This window comes from Camelus dromedarius, unplaced genomic scaffold (assembly GCF_036321535.1).
Source record: "Camelus dromedarius isolate mCamDro1 unplaced genomic scaffold, mCamDro1.pat HAP1_SCAFFOLD_126, whole genome shotgun sequence".
Lineage (NCBI taxonomy): Eukaryota > Metazoa > Chordata > Mammalia > Artiodactyla > Camelidae > Camelus > Camelus dromedarius.
In genome coordinates this window covers 3,869,940-3,877,657 of record NW_026989807.1, presented here as the reverse complement: position 1 = coordinate 3,877,657, position 7,718 = coordinate 3,869,940, and the positions used below count along the sequence as shown (strand labels likewise).

At 55.4% G+C, this 7,718-nt stretch overlaps 1 long non-coding RNA gene across 1 annotated transcript; it reads left to right on the top strand.

The window, feature by feature from the left end:
* Positions 1-1,722: 1,722 nt before the first annotated feature.
* LOC135320816 (uncharacterized) lies at positions 1,723-5,246 on the top strand. The gene is made up of 3 exons (XR_010380146.1): positions 1,723-1,812; positions 4,684-4,812; positions 5,153-5,246. It is a non-coding gene; the product is annotated as an uncharacterized LOC135320816 (long non-coding RNA).
* The last annotated feature ends 2,472 nt before the right edge of the window (positions 5,247-7,718 follow it).

Below are 7,718 nucleotides of genomic sequence, written 5' to 3'. Positions count from 1 at the left end.
ATAGACTCCTTAACCATGACATTGAAGAACTGAGCTGATTCCAGCCCCTTTCCACATGCTCAGCCCCATCTTGTCCCATCCCCTGTGGATGGAGAGGACATCCATCCCATTTTCCAGGTCCAGATGTTGGAACCATGTTCTTTCTCTCTCTTTCTCTTACACACACACACACACACACACACACACACACAGAGCAAATACAGCTTGTTAGAAAATTCTGGCTACTCTGTCTTCATTAACCACCTACTCCCTGTTCCCCACCCTCCTAGAAGCCACCTTCAGCCCCTTCTTGGACACCAAATAGCCTCCTTCTTCCATCTTTGCTTTTCTACAATCTCATCCACACAGAGTCAGAGGGAGAATATAAAAGCAGACATTGAGGGGGTGGGTGTAGTTCAGTGATAGAGCACATGCTTAGCATGCATGAGATCCTGGGTTCAAACCACAGCACCTTCACTAAAATAAATAAATTACCCTCCCGCCCAAAAAAACCAAAACAAAAGCATAAATTGGACATCACCCATCCCATCAAAACTCACTAAAAGGGTCACCATTCCATTAGGAACCAAAGTCGTCCCAAAGACTTCCAGGACCGGGCATGCTCTGCCTCTCAGCCTACACTCTCCCCATCATTCTGGGGGCCTCTGGATCCGGCTCTTCCTTCTTTCTCCGGATCTATTCTGCTTCAAGTTCATTACTCCATGAGATCTGCCAGGATTGCCTCATTCCCTCCTGCCTGCCTCCCACCCCACCACCATCACCTGAGTTTGCTCATATCACTCATTTTCCCCAAGCTCTTGCTACCCCCAACATGCTGCCTGTTTCCTCTGCTAAAACTCTGAGCCCCCAGTGATGGGGAGTCATGTCTATTTTGTTGACTAATAAAGCCCAAGACCCTTGGGAACGGGTATACTTACTAGATTCCCATGTGTAGTAAGAGCTTATACAGATTTGCTGAATGAATGCAGAGGTCCTGGTCCAATCCGATGGGGCACTTTTGTGTCCTGCTTAAAGAATAACTCTCCTTTCCTCCTGAGAGGGTGTGACCACTTCCTTGGTGATCAAAGGCAAGATCTATTTTCTTTATGCTGTTAACCTTAGGTGGGGGGACTGGGGGATCTTCATTTATATTTTAAAATTTGATTCACTCTACAATTTGTCTTCTGTCTATGTATCCTTTTGAGAAACCTTTCATGAGTGATCATTCTTCCATCAGATTGAACAGGATCCAGGAGGAAGTACCAAGCCTGTCCCTTAGGCCATTCTGTGTGTCATGTCCTGTGACCCAGTGGATGCTCAGCACGTAAGTGAACCGACAGGAGTGAGTGAAGAGATGGGAGCATCTCATTATTGTGGTGGCTGCACTCTGTCCGATGCCTTGAGATTTGGGGAACGGTTTACAAGTGCGGAGGTGTGAGGGCAGGGCCTCTGTGCTCTTCCTGAGTGCCCTGGCCTTACCCATTCCCCCAGCCCCCTCTGGGCAGCCAAGCTCAGGAGCTGGGCCACCGGCGATTGTGCTGATCAATAATCCACCTTCACCCCAAGTCCGGGGGTAGGAGCGGCCAGCACACCTGGTTGTAGACTCTGGAGTCAGGTCCTTGGAGGAATTCCTCACTGAACGATGTTTTGGACCTTTTATTTTTCTCTGCAGCCTCCAGCTGAAGAAACAGATTGCCTTAGATACATGAAAGGTGAGGACACCTACAATCCCCATAGAGCCCAGGTGGGGCTGGGAGTCTGCTGTTTGTACAGCCGGTGGGCTCGTGTTGCTTTGGGCATCCCTGTGCCTGAATTCCTGCAGTACACTCGGTGGTAAGGACAGGGGTGTCTGGCAGGGAGGGAAGCTTGTCGGGAGAGTGCACAGCTGGGGAGACGTTAACCTGGGGTGAGCGGGAGCCGGCTGATGCATGGTATCTCGGTGCAGGGAACTCTCCACACTCAGAGAAGTTCCCACTCCTGCAGGGTCCCTTTGATCAGGGTGCTGGGCTGTAAGCAAAGCAGGGTCCCTGTGAGGATCATGGTGCCTTCAGGCAGTGGGAAGTGAGGGGTCCAGTGGCACTTAAATTAACTGTGTACCCGAAGCCAACCCCCGTCTCTTTCAGCCTGTTTCCTAATCTGCAAACCTGGAATCATGTTAACCATCCCGCAGTTTCGTTGATGGGCTGGGACACACTAGACCGCCAGGAGCTGGAATTCCTCTGTCCCCTTTGTTTTCCTTCCTTCCCACTATTTGCTCTCACAAGTTCAGTCTCTCTGTCTCTCTCTCATTCACTTGTAACTTTCTCTCCTGCTCTGGTTTCATTTGATTGCTCCCAATCCCCAGATGAGTGAAATTAATTTCTGTGTGTCAGTTCCAAATTCCCGGGAAAGATGCTCTGTCCCCTCTGGATTGGTTGTCCAACCCATCAGTTGCAGCCAGAGGAGTGAGTCCCTCTGTGACCAGAGAAGGGGCTCTGCCCAGACCCCCAGCCCCCACTGTGGGAACACATAGCTCTCCGAGGAGGAGGTACTGGCTGTGACTTGGTGTCACTAAGTGTGAATTTATCTCTCCTCTTGCCCCACCTTCATCCTCCTAAACAAAGATGAAAATTAAACACTCCAGAGATTTGTGTCATGGAACACTCAGTGTGGGGTCTAAGAGGGCTGGATTCACTGCTGAGTGTAAGGGGCTACAGTGACTCCCCAACGAGAGCCTGTAAAGGAAACAGCACCGGCCCCACCGGACACTTAGGGTGCTGAGTCTGCGTGACATTGAGCCAGGCTTCTGACCACAGCTCAGGGGTCTGGTCCAACTGGTTAGTCTTTGAAGCCAACCAGCTTTGGATTCCTCAATCCCTGAGGATTTACCTGAACCACCAGCTTCTGCATCTCTGAAGACAGATGATGAGAACCCTTCACGTAAGGCATTTGCACAGCCCTGTGCCAGAATTTGTGCTGCACGGTCTGCCCGGCGAGCTGACCAAAGTTGGTATTTTACTGATCTTAGAAATAGTCTGGTTTCCTGACGCACTGTTTCACTGAACAAGAAACAGAAGCCACCTCTGGCTGATAAAAGCAAAAAAGGGACTTAATGAAAAGATACTGGGAGGGTGCATGGAGTGGCCCAGACCAGAGCCGACCCGGGGGCCGTAGGAGATTTTGGGAAGCCCAAGGCACCAGGCTGGGCAGGGTGCTACCTGGCCCCCTGCTGCCCCAGCAGGGACCACCCTCCTCCTGACCCTCCACCTCACTGCAGGTTCATGTCCCGGCAGGGCCAGGTCACACTGAAGCCACCAGCACACACCTCAATGGGGGAGTTTGCCCCGTCTCACCTGGGAGCATGCCTGGTGTGGGGAGAGGCCCATTTAGAGGAAGGCAGTTCCCCTACTGTTCCGAGTTAAGGTGCAAGTCATTGCCTATCACTCAGGAGAGCCAGGCTGTTCTGACCTTATTGTGGTGACTAGGCCATCTGAGTTCACTTATTACTTTTTAGGTTGGAAGGCCCAAGAGGGAGAAAAAGTGGAGATTCTAGTACTTATTTTATATTTCCCATGTACCAGGTGCGGTAAGCAAGCCACTTCAGACAAGGCCCAGAGCAACCACGTTAATAGGCCACGGAGCAAGTCTTGCAGTCAGGCATCTGCAGCCCCGAAACCCGTGTCCTCATCAGCTCCGTAGTTACCAGTGGATGTTGTAGGGACTTATGGGACTGTGTGCTCCTGTGGGGGCTGGGATGTGTATGTTTAAATCCACATCTTCAGAAACTCGGCTAGAACCACAGCCACTGATTGTCTGCATGGAGGCAGAGGAGGGGAGGCTTCCAGCCTCTGGTCCAGCTCGTGTGGAGCTCAGAAGTTGCTCCTTCTGTCCTGAAAACAACACCAGAGCTGAGGGAGCTGAAAACCCACTGCTCTTCTTAGATCCACAAGAAAACTGAGGGGGAAAGCTGCTCCCAACCCAGAGAGGCAGCTGGGCAGGCTTGGAGAGTCACAGCTCCCAGGGCAGAACCCGCTTTTGTAAGAACCCCGGGGGCAGGCAGATTTAACACGTCCCTGAGGCCAGCTGGAGGCTCAGCGTGGGGAAGTCTGATTGAGAACTTCAGGGGGCCAGTCAGAGGGGCCCCCTGCTCTTTTTCATGCATTTTACTTCCAGGACCGTACCCTGTTCTCAGAGTGAATATCATAGGAAAACTCCTCATGCTTCCTGCCAGGAAAGGATAAAATAGCTCTATTGAAATACACCCAGAACATTCTCTTCCATTGTGGGGGGTTGTGTGTGTGTGTTTTTTTTTTAATGAGAAATTATTTTAAAAGAGCCTAACCAGCCTGGGGGAAGGGAAATCCCTTCTGTGTCACCCAAATTGGGGTGAGGGGAAAGACACACTTGTGGAGGTCACAGCTCAGGGCACAGGCTCAATGAGAACTAATCACAGGAGTATATATGCCCTTCTCTGTTCCGCTACCCCAACACCTTACCTCCATGTCAGTAGGGCCTCTGTGTAACAACAGGAATAAAATTAAAAGAAGTAAATATCTCAGGAGTGTCTAGGGAAAACCCAAAGTCAGCGGGGGGATGAAAACAAGGACACACAGGCAGCTTTAGGCTCTCACACCAATGGCTGTAGCAAACTACACACAGCCCATCCCAGTAGATAAACAGAAAACCTCACAGAAAAAAACTATTTATTTTGGTTCTCTTACCCAGTGCATTCCATGGTGCATCCTCACCTAGAATTGAGTGGAAGCAAGTCCATTTCAGAAGGGACATAACTGAAGAGGAATGGCTTTCCAGACTCTGAAGGGCAGAGAAAGCACCAGCCTGGGTTAGAGAAAGGTGAGGGGTGGCATAGGGAGTGGGCTGCCTTCTTCCCCAAATGAGGAACCTTCCTGAGGCCAGCACCATGGGAGGGAGGGCCATGGGGTGGAAGCAGCCAGACTTCTTCCTGAGAACTGATGGGATGCCTCAAAGGGACCATTCAGGTGCCCATTCAGATGTCTTGACGGTGGGAGCCAGTCGGTCTGCCTCAGAGCCCAGGACTGAGGTGGGCGCACAGCAGGCAGGTCTTGGCCGGATCCATTTCACTTCTCCAAAGCCCTGTGTAAAACATGAAGCGTGGACGGCCTGGTGAGCACAGCTCTGCCCTCAAGACCGGTTTTTACTCCTCTCTTCCCAGAGAACAGCATCTCTGAGCCCTTCCTGGGTGACCTCACAGAGATCACCCTAGTGGCCCAGGCTAGTGACCGGGAACATGTACCTTCCTGCAGCCAACCACAGACGTCCACTGATGCATCATATTCTGGCAAATATGTGAGTTCCTGTGCATTGGCCTAACAGCAGAGACTCTGCCACAGGCCCAAGAGGTGGTGTGTGGGACATACAGGGGTGCAGGACTGTACGCAATGCAAAGGTGTAAGTGGTGGCAGGGGTGCAGGGGCTGTGGAGGGTGAAGGCAGTTCAGGGAATGTGGGGGTGCAGGCAGTGCAGAAGTGCAGAGAGTGGCAGTGGTGCAGAGGTACAGGGAGTGTCGGGGTGCAGGGAGGTGCTCAGGCAAGTGCACATCCTCACAGTCAGCCTGACCACGGGAGGCTAGTGCAATGTTTTGGGGCGGTGGAGGCGGCGGCAGCGGCGGGTTGGAGGCTGCCTGGGCAAGCCGGTCGATTTCTTCTCTTCCCTGCAGCCTGGCCTGGGGGGGCCTTGGCCGCCGGAGATTCACCAGATGTTGGACTCCAAGTAAGCTTGCTCCTGGGAAATGGGGCGGTTAGGTCAGGGGGCGGTGGCAGCGACAGGGGGGCGGAGCGGGGCTGCCCCTGGCGAACTGGTGGAATAGCTGCCTTCTCCCGGCTGCCGGGCCTGGGAGCAGCCTCTGCTGCCCCAGGTCGCCGGACACACCTGTCCCACTCAGCTTGCTGAGTGGGGAGTGGAGGCGGTGCCGTTAAGGTGCGGGGACCACGGGGGTAGGGGGGCTGCCGCGGGGGAGCCGGTCAATTCGCTCCACTCTCCTCCACGGTGGAGCCTGGGGGCGGCCTCCTCTGCCCCAGAGGTGGGACTCCAGTCTCCAGGTGAGCTTGCTCCTGGGAGCCGGGGGCAGTGGCGCCAGGGGGAGGGGGTTCGTTCCAGGGAGCTGCTCCATTTCTTCTCTCCCCCGCAGCCTGGCCTGGGGGCGACCTCTGCCGCCGGAGATTTGCCTGAGGTCCGACTCCAGGTGAGCTTGCTCCTGGGAGATGCGTGTGGTGCGGTCAGGGAGCTGGTAAGGTGGTGGCTGCGGGGATAGGGAGGCTGTCCTGGGGTAGCTTGTGTATTAGCTCCATGTCTGCACCACATGGCCTGCAGGCAGCCTCTGCTGCCCCAGGTCCCGGGACACCCCTGTCCCACTTAGCTAACTGGGGGCGGGAGGCAGGGTAGTCAGGGTGCAGGGGTGGCGGGGGTCGGGGGCCTGCAGCGGGGAAGCAGGCCCGTTTGCTCCCATCTTCCCCGGGGCTTGTCCTGGTGGCGGTCTCTGTTGGCCTGGGTTACGGGACACGTGTATCCTAGTCGGCCTGACCCCGGGAGGTGGGCGTGGTACGTTGGGGGTGGTGGCAGCAGTGGCGGGTTTTCCCATGAAGCTGGTCCATTTGCTCCCATTTCCCCTCATGGTTTGCTCTGGGGGCGGTCACTGTTGCCCCAAGTTCGCCGGACGTCCATCTCCAGGTCAGCCTGCTCCCTAGAGGCAGCCACCGTGAGGTCAGGGGGCAGGAGTGGTGGCTGATGCGGGGGGATGGGGATGCCTTGGGGAGTTGGTGGATTGGCTCCCGTCTCCCAGATGGCCTGGTGTGGGAGTCGTCTCTCCTGCCCCAGATCACCAGACACACCTGTCCCATTCAGCCTGATGGGAAGGGTCACCCTGGGCGGTGTCTTTAAGGTGCGAGGGTGGCGACGGCGGCGGTAGAGGACCTGCAGCACGGAGCTTATCAATTTGCTCCCCTCTTCCCCGTGGCCAATCCTGGGGGTGTCCTCTGCTGCCCAAGAAGCCGGATGCCCTTCTCCAGGTCAGCTTGCTCCTGGGAGGAGGACGCAATGATGTCGAGGGGCAGGGGCAGCCGGCCGTCGCAGCTGCCTAATGGGGCTACTTCTTCTCCTTTCCCCTGACGTGGCCTGGGGACGGCCTCTCCCGTCCAATATTCGTGTGACACACCATACCAGGTCAGGTTGCTCCTGGGAGGTGGGCGCTGTGAGATCAGGGGGTGGGGAGGAGAGGGGTGCTGCCTATTGTGAGTTGGAGGATAACCTCCCATCTCTCTGGAGGCCTGACATGGGGGCGGCCTCTGCCACCCCTCGTTCCCAGGTCACACTTCTCAGGGTCATATTGCCCCGGGGGTGCGTTAAGGTGCGGGGGTGGCGGGGTGATGTCGAAGGTATGGAGCCTGCCGCTTGGGAGCTGGTGGTTTAGCTCCCATCTTCCCAGCAGCTTGGCCTGGGGGCAGCCTCTGTTGCCCCAGGTCGCAAAGCACAGTTTCCCTGACAGCTTAGCCACCTGAGGTGGGCAGGATGTGCTGAGGGGGCGGAGGCAGCTGCCAAGGCAGCGACGGAGGGTGCTGTCCCAGGCCAGCTGGTCTACTTGTTCCCATCTCTAACTTTGCTGCCCTAGTTTCGCAGGGCGTCCTTCTCCAGTTTTTCCTTCTCCTGGGAGGTGGGCGCAGTGCATGCAGCCCAAGGTCTGGGCTCTCCCCTGGGGAGGGGAAGAACTCTCTTGTTCTCCTTTG